Genomic DNA, 19,723 nt, shown 5'->3' with positions numbered 1-19,723 from the left:
CTTTGCGTTGCTCCAAGGTGGTTTCTTCCTAAGGTGGGTGTTGACAGAACCACCGCACTGGGCCGCGATTTACCATTTCGCTGGGTGTCTGCCTAATGCCAAGTCGGTACAATCTTCCTTGCTATGGATGGGGAAACCAAGGCACAGAGAGGTTAAGTGACTTGCCCAGGGACACACAGCAGGAAGGTGACAGGCTGGTGTGACCCTAACAGGTCTGTCACTATCTAAACTCTAGGATCCCGTGGCCCTGGAATGGGGGGTTAAGTGAGGGACGGATGTGAGCAGCACAGGCGGGAGCTGGCCCTCTCTGAGCCCATCCTTTCTCCTTCACGTCCGGCCTCAACAGATGCTCTGAGAAAAAGACCAGGGAGCCTGTGTGTGTGTGTGTGTGTGTGTGTGTGTGCGTGTGTGTGTATGAGTGTTTGTGGGTATGTCTATGTGAGTATGTATGAGTGTGTTTATGTGTGTATGTCTGTGTGTGTGTATGTGAGTGGGTGTTTGCGTGTGTATGTCTCTGTGTGTATGTGAATGTGTGTATGAGTGTGTTTGTGTGTTTGTGTGTGTCTGTGAGTGGATGTTTATGTGTGTCTGAGTGTGTTTGTATGTGTATGTGAGTGGATGTTTGTGTATGTGTCTAAGTGTGTTTGTGTGTGTATGAGTGTTAGTGTGAGTGTGTTTGTATGAGTGTGTGTGAATGTGTATGAATGTTAGTGTGCCTTTGTGTGAGTGTGTGTGTATGTCTGTGTGTATGAGTGTATATGAGTGAGTGTGTGTATGAGTGTATGTGTATGAGTGTGTTTGTGTACGTAAATGTCTGTGAGTGTATGTGAGTGTGTGTGAGTGTGTGAGAGTGTGAGTGTGTGAGAGTGTGTGTGAGTGTGTGAGTGTGTGAGTGAGTGCGTGTGAGTGTGCAGGTCTAGTTATCTGGCAGCAAGGGGACTCGGTTAATAATCCGGTTCCCAGCTCCCCTGGGGAGTCAGCAGCGAGGGTGCAGGCTGGAGGCAGGCTGCAAGGTCAGGGCAGAGGGCAGATGGTGACGCAGCGGGAGGCCGCGGAGCCTGGAGCCTTCCGTGGACGAGGGCCTGGCCGGCGCTGCTGTTTTGGGCCGGTCCCGGGTCACCAGCCCCGCGTGCTCATGCCGCGCCTTCGCGGTAGAATTCTTTCGGGGCCTGAGCTGGGGCAGCGGCAGAGACCATGTCATTGAACGAGGGTGGTGAGCAGGGACACGCCTGGAAACACGCCGGGGCCGGAGCCCCTCCCCAGTCCGCTCTCCACCTGCCCCCCTCCCCTCCGCCTTTCCTGGCTCCCGAAGGGGCGCACGGTCCTCCCCGGGGTTTTCGGGCTCCTGGGCCGGCGAGTCCAGCTGGAGACGGGCCTGTGTGGCCTGCGCTGCGTTTCAAACACGAGCTGATGCTCTGAAACGCGGGATCTGAGCGGAGGGTGGGGCTGGGAGGCAGCAACCAGGACGGACGACGAAAAGGAAGGAGCTTCCAGGGCCTCTTCTCTCTAAGTCACCCCAGAGGCGCGAGGGTTCGGGTCCGAGGGCACGCGGTGTCCCGCCTCCAGGGGACGTCCTTTCCCACAGCTGCCCTGGCCGCCTCGCCTCCTGGATGGCTGAGGACGCTGCCAGGGGCGGCTTAGCCATGAAGTGACCTCGGTGATTCTTGCTTCGGTGACAGGCTGGGGCCACGGAAGGGCGGGGGCAGCTGTGGCAGGAGCACCAGGCACAGCGCGGCCTCGCAGCCACCCCGCCCCGCGGGCCCCGTCTCAGGTGGGCACGTGGGTGGGTAAGACCTGCCCGGGCGGTGGGCGCAAGGCTCCCACGAGGGAAGTAAAGGTCACGTCCTGCGTCTGAACTGCTCTGCGCTCTGGGGCGAGCGCGAAGCCGGGCCTGTCTCCCGCCCGCTTTCCCCGAGTGCCGGCAGCACTGGCTTCTCCGCGTCTGTCCACAGCTCGGCGGCCACGGAGCCTCCCGGGCCCTTTCCCGGGACCCAGCCCAGCTGGTCACCCTTCGGTTTCTCCTCCTTGGAAAGCCACGGAGTGTTCTCGGTCACTCATCCAACAGCAGCACCTGCATCGCCCGTGCCCGTCGCACGGATATGGAGGGGCAGGCGCACTGCCACCTCTGGGCTCGGGTCCGGAGGGCAGCTAACCAGGTCAGCGACCCCAGAGCGGGCTGCACCCTCTCTCTCCGAGACCCCCGCACGCCAGCCTGGCCAGTGACAGGAAGATGAAGGAGAAGAGATTGTCATTGTCGACAGCTGGCGCTGGACTTCTACGGACCTGCAGCGTCAGCGGAGCGCCTTCGAGGTGGTGTGGGATTCACCTCACAGACGTGCGTGGGAGGCAGGACCCATTGGGTGCTGGTTGAGGAAAGCTGACCTGAACGACATTCAACAGAAAAAGGGGTTAGTTGCGGGGAAAGAATGGGTTAGCGCTTGACGGGGCCTTGATGGCCTCTGTGTGGAAGGTCCTGGAACGCCTCTCACGTGTGGGTCCTGGGAGGAGGGAGGGATGAAGCCTTGAGATGTCTAGAGCCCCGGACGATACCTCGACTGCCGCCTGCGAGAGACCCTGAGGCAGAGGCGCCACTGAGCCATGTCCAGATTCCTGACCCACAGACACTGAGACGACAGACTGTGTTGTGTTACGTTGTCATGTTGTGAAGCAATTTGTTACGCAGCACTGGCTGACCGATACATCGTTTCTTAGCACGGTGCTTGGCACATACCACACTTATAAAATGGACGCTATTTTTGTTGTAGCTGATTCCAAAACCACTTCCCCAGCTGTGTGTCAAGATCTGCCGAGAGACACCGCTAACGTTGGAGATGGTTCCCACGTGTCTTCCTTGCTGTGGGTCTCAGCAGACCCCGATCTCAGAAGTGAGGAGAGGAGGGTGGAGAAATGCTCTCTTTCCTTGAGCTCGGGAGGCACCAAGAGACCGGCGAAGTGAGCAGGCTGTTCCCTCCGCACGGGGGTGTGTGCAGCCTGATGTCCTCCTCACCCCATCAGTGTCGTTGCAGCTCAGGTTCCGCCCTCGCTGAATAGCGCTAAAGTGGTGCCGGATAAAAACAGCGCGGCCCCCATAGAAACAAGCCTCCGGCTCTCATGGTTGCCATAGCGATAAGGGAAAAGGTGACTAATACAAAAGCTTTGCCTGGAACCTGCTAAACGGACTCGGGGAGACGGCTGCCTCGCAAAATCCTCTGGGCCTGCAATTAAGTGAACAGCTTCAAGGAGGCCGGCTCCAGGGAGCCCCCAGGAATGTCACACGTGACCTCGTACAGTGACCAGGCTCTAACGGAATCCAGGGCTTCTCTCCTAGGCCTCCCCGTAGTTTTCCTCGGGGAGCCGCCCCTGGCTCCCGAGGCTGCACCGGCGATGGCTCCCGCATGGGCACGCGCCCCCAGCCGGCCAGCGAGGCCTCCTTCTGGCGTCCTGCCGGACCTGGGGCAAGGAGACGCTTTCTAAAGTAGCTGCGATCGCATGGAATGACGGGACTGCTGGGGGCCATCATAGCAAGGCAACCTCCCTGTGAAAGGGGGTGGACACCGAGGAAAACAGACTAGAAAGCGAGGGAGGGAGAGGGAAGCCAAGTTCTCATAATGTTTGGGGCAGAAATGGAGTGGGGGGCGGGGTAGCCCCCATTAGAAAGGAGGTGCATCCTGCTCTGTGGACTGTGACGGTTCTTTCCGATGAGATAAAGCTCACGCTGACCTGGCCGATAGGGGTCCGGCCCAGGACCTGGGAGTCAGCCTCGGAATGCGGTCCGTCCTCCTTTTCTGAGAACTGGTCCTGGAGGCACCCGCCCTCTGTGACTGCCCCCCCCCCCAGCCCCCACCCACACACACTCACATTGCCGTAACCTGTAACCATCACACCTTACCTACTACCCCAGTAATTCCTACTGCCCCGCGCCATCTTGGTCCCACCCAGTACCTGCAGCTGGCTTATGAGGGTGGGGGAGGGGGTGGGGAGAGCAGGCTTTGTGGGTGACCCGCGCTCTCCCACGCTGCCGGCAGGATTGGGGTAAACGCTCAGGCATGATTCCTCTCTCTCTGCTTACTTGGCTCAAGAAGTGACAGGCACGCGGACCCATTGGCTGTCCGATTTCAGGGCTCCCAGGTGAGCATGTGGCTTCATGTATTTCTCACCAGAGTTCAGCACTGGACCTGCGGGTCCCGTGAGCCAGCCAACGTCATTTTCACTTCGGTCTCGGGCTGGCCTTCCGTCCCTTGCGCAGGACAGACAGCTGGTGAATGATGGCCCCAAAGAGATGTGGACGCCCCAACCCAGCACCTCCCACCGCGGCCGTCCTTGCGGTAGAGTCATGGCGGGTGCTGTTGGGTGAGAGGAGGCGAGACTGGGGAAGGTGGGCCCATAGCCCTCAGGGACCCCCCGTGTGCAGGAAGCTGGGGAATTCAATTGATTGCTGATGGGTCCCAGCAGAGTTTTGGGAACCCAGAGCCCTGCCCCACCAGCCACCCAGCACCCGGGAGCTCAGGCAGAACCGTGCACGGGCATCGCGTCCTCCCCAGAGACCGTGTGAAGGGCTTTCACGCCTCCATGCCTCTGTGCACGCTGCTCCTTCTGCCTCAGGTCCCTCTGCCTACGTCTCCGCCTGGAAAAACCCTGTGCAGCCTCAGTCCTCCATGCCAGTCCCTGCCCGGAGCTCCTCCGCCCCCTTCCCCAGGGGTACCGGGTACCGGTGTCCTGTCCGGCCGAGGTGCCTCCCCGCGGCCTCCCCGCCCCAGGGGCTGGCAGTGCCCGTGCCAGGACCTGCCTTGGTCCTTCTCTCTCCTGAACCCGGGGCCCAGGGCAGGGGATGAGGCCGGTTTGTCTTTGTGCCTGAGAACCCGGCCCCGTGCTGGGCACAGAGCAGCTGCTCCCGAGCCCTCATTGGATGAGTGAGGACGGACATGAGCCGCGGATGCCAGGCTTGTGTCTGAGGCAGCTCCCTGGTGCAGAGAACGTTCTGGAAACGCATGCCTCACCTTCTCCAAGGCGCAGCTGGCACCGCAGCCTGGGCCCGGCATGGGGAGCGCTGGGCTCTTCCATTCCGCTTCATTTTTTTTTTTTTTAAAGAAAACAGTGTGATACTTCCTTCATGATCCCCAAAGCACACCGATCTGCATGCTAATCACCCCTCAGTGTCATCAGAATCTGCCGATTTCACGCATTTGCATATTTCCCCATCAGCTCCCGTCCCCTCCCCCCTCGTCAGCTATTCTTGGCGGGGCTGCACCTCCCCCACCGTTCTCACACCAGCTTGATTTTATTTCACTTTGTAAAGACAGATTTGGGAGATGATGAATTAGTCATTGCCAATTTCATGCGTTTACGCTCCGCGCCTTTTACACCTTATATTTATGCAGCCACCCCCCCTCCTGGCTCCAGATGGCGTGGCTTGCAGCCTCGGGTCGGGAGGGGGTGAGGAGGGGTGTGGGGAAGGGAGAGAGCTGCCCCCTCCCCCCTCCCCTCCCTCCTCCCCAGCCTCAGGCTCAGGGCTCAGCTCCGTGGGGCCGGTTTGAATGGCGCATCACCCTCTGGCAAACCCGGCTCCTTCTGCAGATCTCACCGCCTCTCAGGACCCGGGAAATGTGAGCGAAACAACGGGAACCGTTACACACAGGCCCTTCTCGCTCTGTCTGTGGCCCAAATGGAGCCGCGAAGCCGCGATGCTCTGAAAGATTCGCAGATGTTTCTTCTAAGGGTTTCATCTGGTCCCACTCCCACTGGGGTCACGGGGGCTCAAGAGCGAGGGGCCCCGTGTAACTACAGAACAAAGAGTCAGAAATGCAGGTTTTCAAAGTCAGACGTCCTGGTGACAGATGAAAAGATTGGGAAGCACATGAGATGGAAGAGGTGCAGGGGTGGGGGTGTGGGGGGGATCTTACTCAGCAGCCCTTGTGGCTTCTTATGCCCGAAAAGGGGCCTGGATGGACATGTGACACAGGACCCGGCGTGGGGGGGGAAGGCTGAGAGAAAGGTGCTGGCGGTCCTTGCAGAAGCACCCCACCTGCCCATCGCCCAAGGCTGAGCCCGGGGTGGCGGGGGGCAGACCACGGGCATGGGCATCCCACGTGAATATCGGGGCCACCTGAGAGTGGCCAGGGCTGTGCCTTGCCTTCCAGCGGGGCCCAGGGACGTGGCATGTTTAGCTCCTGTCCCCTGGGCTCAGCAGAGTAGAAAAGGTGATGTGTTGCCCGGCCGGCGTGGCTCCGTGGTTGAGCATCGACCTATGAACCAGGAGGTTACGGTTCAATTCTCAGTCAGGGCACGTGCCCGGATTGTGGGATCGATGCCCTGTGTGGGCGTGCAGGAGGCAGCTGATCAATGATTCTCTCTCATCATTGATGTTTCTCTCTCTCTCTCCCTCTCCCTTCCTCTCTGAAATCTATCTATCTATCTATCTATCTATCTATCTATCTATCTATCTATCTAACCTATATAATAAAGAGCTAATATGCTAATTAGACCAGATGGCAGAACGACCTTCCGGGACGACCTTCCTGAATGACCAGTGGGCAGAGGGCAGGGCAGCCAGGCCACGAAGGCCTATGCTTGCACGAATTTCATGCACTGAGCCTCTAGTATATATACACAAATACACACACACACACTCACACACACACACACACACACACACATATATATATATATATATACATATATATACATACATATATATGTATAAAATTCATGCATGGGGGAGGGTCCCTCAGCCTGGCCTGTACCCTCTCGCAATCCGGAATCACTGGCTCCTAACCACTCACCTGCCTGCCTGCCTGATCGCCCCTAACCTCTCTGCCAGCCAAATTGCCCCTAACTGCCTCTGCCTCCCAGCCTGGTCACCCCTAACCATCTCTGCCTCAGCCCCCACCACCGTGGCTTTGTCTGGAAGGACGTCCAGATGGATGCCTGGAAGACATCTGGTCTAATTAGCATATTACCCTTTATTAGTATAGATGTGTGTGTGTTCGTGTTTAAAGAAAAAAAGGTGACATGTTGATCATGTCTACATAAAGCAGGATGGAGATGGAGACAGGCTCTTGGCATCTCTTGTGATAAGACATTTTTCAACCCGAGGCAGGATGGGCAGGGCCTGGAGAGCATGAGGAGTCGGGAATGAGTGAGGCCACCGTTCAGGGAGGACAACCACGCGCTCAGACACAGGACCCCCAGGAGCAGCTGGCTGCTGCCCAGGAGGCCACGGCCTTGCCTGAACCTCTGAGAGCTCAGACACAAAAGGGGGAGGGGAGTGAGAAAGTCTCTGACGTGGTGATGAGACCCTGACTCGATGGGGAGCAACTGGAACCTGCTGGGCTGCCCCACGATGGGCTGGAGGAGGACGGGGGCCGGAGACGGACACGGAGGCTGGTCGAGGGCGAGTGGGAGAGATGTGTGTCTGGTGCATGTCTGAGCCTGGGATTTATCAGCAGCAGGTGCCCATCAGCAGAGGGACCCGGATGGCACCTGAGTGTCTGTGAGTCGTAGACTCCGAGGGCAATGTGGGGACCGTCAGGCTTCATGGATCTGGACATGCGATGCCCTGAGCTGGCCGGGGTCCCCAGACCGAGCAGGAGAGGGGGATCTTCTTGGCCCACAAGCTTTCCAGCTCCTCCCAACGCCGCGGGCAGAACAGAGAGCTGACTGTGCTCTCATCACAGGTGCCCGCCCAGAAACGTTGTACGGGGCTATTTTTAAACATCCATGATGTGCGTGTGTGTGTGTGTGTGTGTGTGAGTGTGTGAGTGTGTGTGAGTTTGTGCAGAAAGTGAAAGGAATGGATGGAAAAGGCTTCTGGAGCAGAGGGTCTTAACTGTGTTTAGATGTTGGGGTCCCTGCAGGGCACGGGCCCTCGCAGAGCGCGTGAACAAGCGGACATCCGGGCTGGGAACGGTAACCGTTGGGGAACTGTGGCCAGTCTTCACCGCGGCTGTAAGGCCTCAACACAGTGAATTTGCAGGCGATGAAATACCATGAATTATAGAGAATGGCCAAATGAGGCCCAGTCGGTTTCCCCAAGTTTCCTCCTTCACTGTGATTCGCGGTGTCTGCGTCCCATCTGCCGCGTGAGCACAGTCGGTAGACGCGGGGCGAAGGGTGGAAGGACGTCTGTGGCCGCCACGTCGTCCTGGCCCACGTGGCCTGGCTTCCTTCATCCGCCTTTAGCAGCGGCCCTGCCCTCCCCTGACTGTGAGCGAGGCCCACCAGCCCTCGCCCCAGGCTGGGCTCAGCGTGGGCCCCCCACCCCCCCAGCGGGGTCTCGGGGTAACAGCAGCGGTGGTGCCATTCTCCCTGGCTTCCCTCCCTTGGGGGTCCCTGCCTTGGCCCCAGCCGCTCTGAATGCCGTGCTGTTCCCCTGAGCAGCCGATGTCCCCTCGGGTGTGACGCGAGCATCGCAGACACGAGTACAATGTCTGAGAGGCCCCCGGCTTGGGTGACGGAGGCCTCAGGGTCTGGCCCTCGAGTTGCCACAAGGGCTGGGGGTGTGGGGACAGCTTCATTGTGAAACTACGGGCACCGGCCCCATGGGGGAGGTCACCGCGTGGAGGTCACCCAGAGGGACCGGGGAAGCAGCAAAGCCCCACCCTTCCCGTTGCCATGGGCACTGCGCCAGCCTGGCGGGCATCCGGTTCATAGCCGCGTGGCTCCTGGCTTGGTCCCTTCTCTCCAGGCACCTGCTTTGCTCCACCTTCTCCTGCTAAGCAGTGTCCCTGGGGAGGGTCCAGCCCCTGTGACTCCACCACCACACGGGGGCTCGTACCCCCTCACCCAGCTCTTTCCCTCCATCTGGGCTCACGTCTGTCCACCGAGCTCTCCCCACAGCTGCTTCACGGCTGTTTGACGACGTGCAGCTCCCCGAGGGATGGTGCTGGCGGCGTGCGGAGTGATTGGAGAGGGCGGGCGGTGAGCGTTTGTAGGGTCGAACTTGTTTACTGTGGGTTATGGACCCCCCTGTCCTCCCAGCTCCCCCTGTGGCAGCGCTAACCCTCAGCTAACTGCGCTGGGAAGTAGGGCCTTTAAGGAGCTGATTAAGCTGCGTGAGGTCACAGGGTGGTGCCCTCATCCCGTAGGACTGGTGTCCTGATAGAAAGAGGGAGAGACGCCAGGGATGTGCCCACACGGAGGGAAGGCCATGGGAAGACCCAGGGAGAAGGCAGCGTCTGCAACCTCGTGTCCTCACCAGAAACCACCCCTGCCAACACCTGCTCGCAGCCCTCCAGCCGCCAGCACCGTAAGAAAACGAGTTTTGCTGTTTATGCCCCAGGTCTGGCATTGCCTCATGGCAGCCCCGGCCGGCCGATGTGATGTGTGCAGGACAGAGGAGGGGAGCACAGGCACATCGGAATGCAGTCTCAAGGTGAGATTGTTCGAGGCAAGGCCTAATCAGTGATGGCGAACCTTTTGAGCTCAGAGTGTCGGCATTTTGAAAAACCCTAACTTAACTCTGGTGCCGTGTCACATATAGAAATTTTTTGATATGTGCAACCAGAGTAAAACAAAGACTTATATTTTTGATATTTATTTTATACTAGGGGCCCGGTGCACGAAATTCCTGCACTGGGTGTGTGTGTGGGGGGGAGTGTCCCTCAGCCCAGCCTGCCCCCTCTCACATACTGGGAGCCCTCAGGCGTTGACCCCCATCACCCTCCAATCGCAGGATCGGCCCCTTGCCCAGGCCTGACGCCTCTGGCCTAGGCATCCGGCCCGGGCAGCGGGGACCCGCAGCTGCAGCGGCCCCACGATCGTGGGCTTCGCTTTAGGCCCAGGCAAGGGACCCCTAGCTCCTGGGACTGCCAGCTTCGACCATGCCCAGCTCCCATCGCTGGCTCCACCCCTACTTCCTGCTATCACTGGCCAGGGCGGCAAAGGCACCTGATTCTCCGATCATGGCGGGGGGGCAGGGCAAAGGCGGCCCCAGGGCCGCCTTTGCCCTGCCCCCCAGCTCTTAGCTCCCCCCTGGGTTTCCGATCACTGTCAGTGGCAGGGGGCTTCTTCCTGCTTTCCCTTTCGCCTCCCTGCATTGTGCCTACATATGCAAATTAACTGCCATCTTGTTGGCAGTTAACTGCCAATCTTAGTTGGCAGTTAATTTGCATATATCCCTGATTAGCCAATGAAAAGGGTAGCTCGTACGCCAATTACCATTTTTCTCTTTTATTAGTGTTGATATTTAAATGCCACTTAAGGAAGAAAAATCAACCAAAACAATGAGTTCGCGTGCCATAGGTTCGCCATCACTGGCCTAAGTGTTCGAGGTGAAGAAAAATGTTAATAGAACAAGAAATGGTGAGAAATGGTGAGGGTGTTATCCAACCAATGGGAGATTAGGGGACACTGGCTGGGGGTGGGGAGGCAGGTGGCTTTGGAATAAGGCAGCCCGGGTGTGAATGTCAGGTTTGCCCTTCTTTCCTGTGTGCGTTTGGGGAAGCAAACCTCTCCGCCGTCAGGTCCCCACAGGTCAAAGCCGGGAAGGGACTTGGCGCTTGCATTTTCTCTCAGGGTGTCTGTGAGGTCCCAGGGCTGTGAGCCCCTGAGGGACCTGCCCTGGCCTGTGTCACATCCATGTCCCTGGGGCCCAGCCCAGGACCTGCCACCAACAGGATGGCAAGTGGGGAGGAAGGTCGTGCTGTGTGCCCTTGGGAGAATCACTCAGCCTCTCTGAGACGCGGTCCTCACCTCTGAGATGGAGGTGCTAATAGCGTCTACCTCAGGATCTTGTTTTGAGGATTCAATGAAGCAACCCCTGTAAAGTACTTAGTACAGTGCCTGACATTGTCTGTTTTTTCAATATTAGTGCATGGTGGTTGAATAATAGAGTAAATAAATGTTTAGTGAGATGGATGACTGAGTAATTAGTGGATGGATGGATGGTGGATGGATGGATGGTGGATGGATGGATGGATGGATTGTTCAATCAATGAGTGTATGTATTTATAAGTGAATGAGTTGGCTGATAGCTGAGTAGGTGGATGGATAGATGGATGGATGGATGGATGGATGGGTGGATGGATGGGTGGGTGGGTGGATGGATGGGTGGGTGGGTGGATGGGTGGGTGGATGGGTGGATGGATGGGTGGGTGGATGGATGGGTGGATGGATGGGTGGGTGGATGGGTGGGTGGGTGGGTGGATAGATGGATGGATGGGTCGGTGGGTGGATGGATGGATGGGTGGATGGATGGGTGGATGGATGGATGGACTCTCGCGAGAGGCCTCCACAGCAGAGATCCCTCCTGATTAAAAACAAGCCACATGTGGGTATCACACCAGCCCATTCTGCACCTCTCCCTCCCCACCCCCCCCCACCCCCCAGTTGCGATGTACTTCCTTCTTCACTTCTGTCGCTGTAGACTTCTGTTCAGTCAGATTCCAGGCGGTTCTGAATGATGGTTGTTCTGTACTTCAGTTGTCATGTTGATGTGGTTGTGGGAGCCGGCGAGTACAGAGTTTACCTGTGCTATCAGCTTGGTTCTCTCCATGGCCTTCTTAAAGGCCCAGCAGTGAGAGAGTGGTTTAATGTCCAAGCTTTGTCACCTCCAGTGTCCCCAGGCCTTTCACGTCCCCTCTTAGAGCACTTTTGCTCCTAATCTGATAAGCAACAGCTCTGAGCCCATCAGACCTGGCCTCCAGGTACCGTTATTTGCAGACAGGCTCTGGGTGATCTATCAAGGGCCTCGGGAGATTATGAGCCCTTCTGTGGAGGCCAGGCGGGTGCGGAGGCCGGGAGGGTGTGGAGTCAGGCTGGCATTTGCCACAGGAGTTTCAGCGGAGGCTCTAGTTTCTGTAAAGTGACCCAGTGACTGCCTCAGAGTCGCCAGGTTCCCCGGCGGCCAGATGTGCGTGGCTTCATCCAAACTGCCTTGCTGCAGTGTCGGGGTGTCCAACGGACACAGCGCTGCAGACCAGGAGCCCCTGGACTGAAACAGGATGTGGTCCCTGACACACACCTGCTCTCCCCCCTCTTTCCCCTTTTCGTCCCCCCTGAGCTTTCTGTGACTCCCAGTTCTCAGTCCTCTGGTTTCCTAAGTCGGAGGTTACAGGACGAGGGGGTGGGCCCACCGGGTTGTAGTTCTTGGAGAGTAAAACCAGCCCCCGCCCCTGCGTAGCGTTCACCGCGGGTATCGGACAAGCCGCGGCGCAGCATGGACCGGGCATGAGTGCAGTCTGTCCCGTCGGGTCCAGCAGCCGATAAGGAGAACCGGGACCTCCTCGTGCTGGCGGAGAGCCGGCGCCGGTGAGACGGGCAGTCAGCCTGGACCTGGCTTCAGCGATGTTGGTACTTGCGTTCTGGCTGAGAAAGAACTCAGAGCCAAGACTCAGACTGTAAGAGAACGTTTATCTAGAAAGTCACAGAGGTCGCAGAAGTGTGCCGGGGAAGAAACGGCTCAGGAAACTAGTTCTGTTGTGGCAAACGGCCCAAGAGAAGACGGCGGCACCGGGGAACCAGGAAAGGCCCCTTATTGTGAGCGCTGCTCGTCCAGGGGACTCTGACCCCAAGCCGGAACTGCCGGTGTGTGTGTGTGTGTGGGGGGGGGGGGTTGACATACATTATCCTCATGTGGAGGCCCCTGGGGTGGGCGTGGCAGCTCCGCCCAAGTCAGTCAGGACGGGGAAGTCAGGTTACTGTTTAACCTGATACTGAACGAGGCTGTAAGCGCCCTCGGTTACGGAGTCCAAAGAAGGCCCTTGGAGCGTAGGAGAGAGAGGCCAGGAAAGCCCGAGGGGGGGGGGGGGTGTGCTCCACAGAGAGAGGCACAGGCCCTGGGCCTCAGCCTCAGGCTTCTGGAGGGAGACCTGAGGGCGGATCTTGACAGAATGTCCACCAGCTTTCAGGCCTCCAGTGATGGGCTGGCACCAGGGCAGGGGTCATGCGTCACCGTCAGCGCAGCTGGTCCCGAGGGCAGCCTGGCGATCCTAGTTGTGCCCCCCCTCGGATGGGCGTGGGGGGAAGTGGGAAGAAGTTTCGGGGTGTCCAGTCGATCCCCGGACACTCCCAGCCAGCATCGCCACGACCTACTGGGACGCGTGACTGAGCGGGCGTTTCCGCACTTGGAGGGAGTCAGGCTGACCCCCCATCTATTCCTTATGCTCTTCATTGTGTCACGGGTTGTGCTGTGGGCATTCGCTCCCTCCCCGCCCTCCTCCAGGCACTGGGCACACGGGTCCATGGGCGTGGCCCCCGAGAGGGTTAGGAGCCAGGATTCAGTGAGCATGCCAAGAAACGGAAACAGACAAAAACCGGCAGCTCCATTTCCCTGCGAAGCAGCTAGAATTAATTGTTCATTCACTCTGGGCCTCATCAGTGAGGAGTGAGGTGCTGGCAGGAGCAGGGCAGGGAGCGTGGCAAACCCGGACACGGATCCCGGAGGAGGTGGACCAGGCTCCCGGGTCTGCAATGGAGCAGCAGCCCGAGCCCTGGGAGGGAGGTTTCAGCATCCTTTGGTGTCATTGTCTCTGCTGACACCAGGACCGCTAGTGGAGGCGTGGGGTCCTCCGCTGATGGCGCCGCTGAAATAGAAGCGACCACATGGTCTGCAGGGCAGAGCGGACCCCCGCTCCTAGGAAGTCAGCTGCTGAGGGAGACGAGAATGGGGTGATAGACGTAACCAGTCCTTACTGAGTGCTAGGCCCTGCGACTTTGCATTTATACATATTTAAGTGGCGGTAAAATCAACTTGACCTACAATCTACCGCCTCAACCGTTTTTCCGTGTAGCGCTCAGCAGTGTCACGTGCGTTCACACTGTTGTGCAGCCACGTGCCGAACTCTTCTCTTCTTGCAAACGGAGACCCTGTCCCCATGAAGCACCGACTCTTCCCCCTCCCGCAGCCCCCGGCGCCCACCCTTCTGCCTTCTGCCTCTATGAACTGACGACTCGTGGGTGGAAGCACACAGCATCTGCCGTGTGGAGACCGGCTTATTTCACTTCGCATAGTGGCCTCAAAGGGTCCCCCGGTGGTGGCATTTGATGGAATTCCCTTCCCCTTCAAGGTTGAATAATATTCCGCTTTACCCTCCCGTCTGGAAGCAGGACCTTTTCAGTCCTCTTTTATTCTTGTTTAGTTTTATTTACTTTTATATACACTTTCCCAGGCAGAAAAAGTTACCTTTCACTTCCAGAACAGCTTTGTTCTGCACTGAAGCCTGAACGGTCGCTAAATGCTGTCGAATCCCTCTCTTGCATCTAATATGATGATCAGAGTTTTTTCTCCTTTAATCTGTTAATTTCCATAAATAGCGTTTCTCCTATTAAATCAACCTTGCTTTCTTGAAATGAGACCAGCCGAATTATGGTGGATTATTTTTTATCCACTGTTGAATTCAGTTTTCTAATATTTGGTTTAGGAATTTTCCAGTGGCATTCTTGAATAACATTGGTCATGTTTTTGCTTTATAACATTACCCTTGTCTGGTTTAGATGCCAAGTTCGTACTAAATTCAGAAAGCAACTCGGGCAATGTTTCCTCTTCTCTTCTCCAAATTTGTATCAAGTTTGAAATGATCTATCCCTTCAATGTTAAATAGAACTTGGTGTCTTGTTTTTTTAAAAAAATATTTTATTGATTTTTTTACAGAGAGGAAGGGAGAGGGATAGAAAGCCAGAAACATCGATGAGAGAGAAACATTGATCAGCTGCCTCCGGCATACCCCCTACCGGGGATGTGCCTGCAACCAAGGTACATGCCCTTGACCGGAATCGAACCTGGGATCCCCCCCAGTCCGCAGGCCGAAGCTCTCCCCACTAAGCCAAACCAGTTAGGGCTGCTTTTATTTTTATATGCCATTCTTTCTAATTGCTTTGAGTTTATCGACTCGTGCCTTTCCTAACTCTTTTAAGTTGGATGCTTAACTCATTTCTCCCCCATCTCATCTACTTCTTTCCTCATATAATCATTTAAGGCTATAACATTCCTTCTAAAAAGCAATTGAATTGCCTCCCGCATTTTGTTACATAGCTTTTTTATTACCACTCAGTTCTAAGTATTTTTTAAATTGTCTTTATGAATTCGTCTTTAACTCATGAGTTATTCTGAAGTTTATTTTAAACTAGAGGCCTGGGGCACGGATTTGTGCACTGGTGGGGTCCTTCTGCCTGGCCTGCGCCCTCTCGCAATCCAGGACCCCTCGGGGGATGTCAGACTTCCAGTTTTGGCCCCATCCCCACAGGCCAGGCCGAGGGACCCCACCGGTGCACAAATCCGTGCCCCAGGCCTCTAGTAGGCATATAAGATCTTTGGTTAATCTCTTCCCGCCCTCCCCCTTCTCCTTGTCCCTCTGAGATTCATCAGTCTGTTTCATGTTTCCATGCCTGTGTGTTGAGCGTCTGCCCCCGGTGGTCAGTGCGCATCATAGCTAACGGTCGAATGGTTGCTTAGGCTTTTATAAATATAGATTCTCAATGTTCGTGGGTTTTATTCCATAGATGGGGGACATCAAATTCTGCTTCCCATGGAGGTGTCCACTTTCCCCTGCCTCAGCCACACCTGGCTTGACCATGGACCTTGCCTCTCCCCCTAAGCCCGCAGCCTTCCCCACACAGCACCCGGCAGCCACGGCCAGTCCACGGAGAGGAAACCTGGAGATGGGAACCCCTGTGGGGAGGAGGCCCAGGGAACTGCCAGGCTCACACTCCTGCTGAACGAAAATTACCTCAATCTTGAGACAGTAACAGCGCCAGCGTCCCCCAGCGCTGGGCCATCTTATCTCAACCACAAGGACACGGAGCCTCGGTGACTCGGAGGCATTTACTGAGCACCGACTGTGTGTAAGGCAGTGATAACGACCGGACTGGGCTGTCCTCCGGCCGTGGGCAGTCAGCCGGGCCACCCCGAGCCTTTCGCTGCACAGCCTGGGCTGCTGCCCCTGAGCGGCCATTTCCCAGCCGCGGGGCCCGCGGTGTTATCTCTGCTCCGCAGATAACGGACCGGGACTCAGAGAAATTAGGGAGCTTGTCCGCGTTTGCCCGGGGACATCAGCGCTGAAATCCCAAGTCACGTGGGTGCTGCCTCCGTGGGAGCGTGCAGGCCTCCTCTCCGCTCGCCGTGCTCTCCGCAGGCTCACATTGGAGGGGGAGCGCCGATGCGCGCGCCTAATCGCTTCTCCACGGCCAGCCCCGCCGCCCGGGTCCAGGAGGCTCGCGGCCTCCGAGAAGAAGCATCTTGCTTCAGCCGCGTCTGTTTCCTTATCTCTCCAGGACTCTGGCCAGCCGAGCAGAATGCTTATCTCGCGGCTTCAGGGCTTTGAGAAAATTTGTTCTGGGTGCGGAGCGTCCTTCTGGGGGCCTGTGCGCACACAGTAAACTTCTGACCGTTGCTCATCCGTCCCTACCGGGAGCGGCGGCCACGTCTGGTCCCTGCTCCGGGGACGGCTCCGGGCCTGGATACACGCATGTCACCCCACAGTGCCCGTGGCCCGGACACGCCTCACGCCTGTTCTCCCATGTCACCTCCAGTGATTAGAGCAGGATTATTCTCTCATTTTCCCCGCAAGGACGGAGACTCGGGGAGTAGCCACCACAGCCCCGAGGTCGCCCAGCCCTCACGGGTACAACCGGGATTTCCCCGGAGGCCTGTCTGCCGTCTCCTTGTACAGCAGGGCCGCGTGCCCACCCAGCTCCGCTGCTCCGGTGTCTGGATGTGGGGGCAGCAGAGCGGGAGAGGACGCACCCACCGGCGGGTCCTCGTGCCCGGACAGGCTTGTCACGGTGACCATGAGGGTGCGAGAGTGCGATGGTCCCCAGGCCTGCACACCTGGCCTGCAGACAGGAGCTCCGTTACCTGGGAGCGCCTTACAAACACAAATTCTCCTCCGCATCCCGCCGCATTTCAACCCCGGTGGCAGGAAGCCGCTCAATGCTAAGGTCTCTAGGAGACACCGGGAACCCCTTCCAACTTCTCGCCCTTCCACCCAGCTCTTTCCCGTGTCCACGGGGCCTGTGGGTCTGAGCATGGCGTTGGGGGACCCAGGTCTACAACTCAAAACCCTGGCCTGTCCCCTGGGAACAAAAATCCCAACTCAAGACCCAGATCCTTCCGATTAGCTGGCTAGACTCCTGGTTTTATTTCCTCTTCCCCTCTCTCCCTTTCTCATCATGTTAATGAGGAAGGGGGGAGGAGGAGGAAGGAAGGCAGAGAAGAGCAGAACCAGCGGCCAGGTGCAGCCCCCTGTCTGTGAGCTCCATGAGGCAGCCTTTCCGGGGCCTCTAGTCCCGGGCAAACCCGGCAGATGTGCCAGGCGGAGCCCAGAGAGCTGCACCCTTTGGAGACATCCCAGCACCCTGAGCTGTTTGTCCAGAGGAGCAGGGAGAGGCTTCCACGCATAGTGGAGTGACCGAGGGGACACTCAGACATCCCCAAGTGGAAATATTAGAGGGGAGAGCCTTCTCTAGGGAGGGGGTGAGCAATCCCAGGTGCGAACGGAGTTTCTGGGGCGGATTGAGCTGGCAAATGCTGGAGGCCGAGGCGGAAGCCGGCACTGATGGGGGCCCCAGAGGCCCTGGGGGGATCCTGGTGGCTCCTGCTGACCTTGGAGCTGGGGCTCGGAGCCCCAGGGGCTCGACCCGAGAGGGTAAGCCATGTGCGGGCGGGGTTCAGGGAGAGCCCTGGCCCCCAAGCCGGCTGCATAGACAGGAGTCGCGGCCGTCACCTTCCACCCTTGGCCAGGGCGGGATTCTGCCGATCTGTCCCGCACGTACCCCTTCCCACCTGCCCAGATTCTGACTCAAATCCCCCCTCAGAGCCCAGCAGCCGCCACTGCCCGAGACCCGTCAGCACCAGCGAGGACACCAGGTTGTCAAGCCCGGCTGGGTCTCCCAGTGGGCAGCGCCCTCCACAGGACCACCGGGGTGCGGGCCCTGTTCTGTGGTGCGCTCCGTCCCACAGGGGCCACGGGCCACGCGGGCTGCGGGCATGAGGGGCAGCTGGTGTGACTGATCGAGTGACTGGTTTTGTTTTATTTGAATCCATGTAAGTTAAATTGTCACTCTTCGGGGGGAGTGGGGGCTATGGATGTCCAGCATCTGTTTGGTGAGAAGCTCTCCTGTCCTCCTTCATGCGCCCTGGCCCCTCTGTGGTCCCTGCTGGGAGATGCCACCATGTCGGTGGCAGCTGACTGTCCGAGTCTGAGCCGGTTTTGGGCGTTCCAGACCGGCCACCAGCCTGGAGCCCGCCTGACCTCGCCTCACCTGATCCCCGGGGGCTGCTCCCCCAGTTTGCAGGTGAGGGATGACACAGGGGACATGAGTCACCAAGATCAGAGGGCGCGTGCCGGCCAGGCCCTGAGGACACTCAGCCCCTGTGCTTCCCCTGCACACGTCCCATCGCCACAGCTGTGCGGCCCCGTTGGCCGCAGGACCCCGGACCAATGGCCGGCCGTGGACTCGGGTACCACCCCCCTCGTCTCGGCCAGTCTTCGGGGCCGAAGCAGAGGGGCCGCCATGACTCAGCCCCAGCACCTATGTGTCAGCAAAGCTTCAGGAGGCTTCTCTTTATCAGTCACTCAGCACACGTTCCCCCGTTACCGATGGCCACCTAGTGCAACAAAACTCCGCGCGGGCTCCGTGCGAGGCTGAGACACGGAGAGCGGGGCGGGATGGGGTGGCGCCTCTCAGTCCAGGTCAGAGGCGGGCGAGTCACAGCGACCCCGGGAGCGTCACGGGGGGAGGAGGACGACCGGACGTCCATGGTGAAAAACGAACGTGGACACTCAGCTCGCACCACAGACGCAAATCAACTGAAAACTGGTCGCAGGCCCGGGCCGGGCCGCCCGGTGGTTAGCGCGTCCTCCTGCCACACCAAGGCTGCAGGTTCGAACCCGGCCAGGGCACAAGCCTCAACCCCTGAGCGCATAAGTAAGTGGGACAGCAAGTCCATGTCTCTCTCTCTCTCCCTTCCCGTCTCCCGAGGAGCAGAGAGCGGCTGCCACTCGGATGGAAGGAAGCCTCTCTCTCAAAAAATTGATTGTAGATTTAAGTATAAAGCAGCCTAAACCGATAAAACATCTAGAAGGAGATGAAAATGTCTGTGACCTTGGTTTATGCAGAGGTGTTTGTCGCGAGGACACAGCAAGCAAAAGCCATAAAAGGAAAAAAAAAATTGAGAAAGTGGACTTGGGTAAAACGCAAAACTTCCGCTCTTCGGAAAACGCTGTTAAGGAAACGAAAAGCCGCAGACGGGAGGAGGCAGCTGTAAAACACACGTCTGATAAAGAGCTTGGGTCCAGAATAAAGAACTCATAACTCAGGATGAGAAGACAAACACCACTCAAAAATGGTAAAAAAAAAAAAAAGATTTGAATAGACACTTATTCGAAGCAAGACTACAGAGGTCCAGTAAGCACGTGAGAAAATGCTCGCGGCATCGGGCACGTGGAACCACAGATCAAAGCCACAACGTGCCTCGCCCACCCATCCGAACGGCGAAAGCCAACAAAGGAAAACCATCGCGACTCTGGTCTGAGCGTCTGTGTCCCCCAGATTCACAAGCTGGGATTCTATGCCCCAAAGGCGATGGTATTGGGAGGTGGAGCCTGCGGGGTGGTTGGTCGTGAGGGTGGAGACCTCCTGCGTGGGGTGAGTGACCTTGGAGAGGGGCCCCCAGGGCTCCCTAACCAGGTGCGGACCCACCCAGAAGCCTGCTCCCCACAAGGGCCCTCGCCCGCTCTGCTGGCTCCTGGTCACAGAGGGATGGCCATGGCAGAGTGGCCATGGCTCC

The sequence above is a fragment of the Myotis daubentonii genome, chromosome 5 (genome assembly GCF_963259705.1).
Source record: "Myotis daubentonii chromosome 5, mMyoDau2.1, whole genome shotgun sequence".
Lineage (NCBI taxonomy): Eukaryota > Metazoa > Chordata > Mammalia > Chiroptera > Vespertilionidae > Myotis > Myotis daubentonii.
This window is presented reverse-complemented; position numbering follows the sequence as displayed.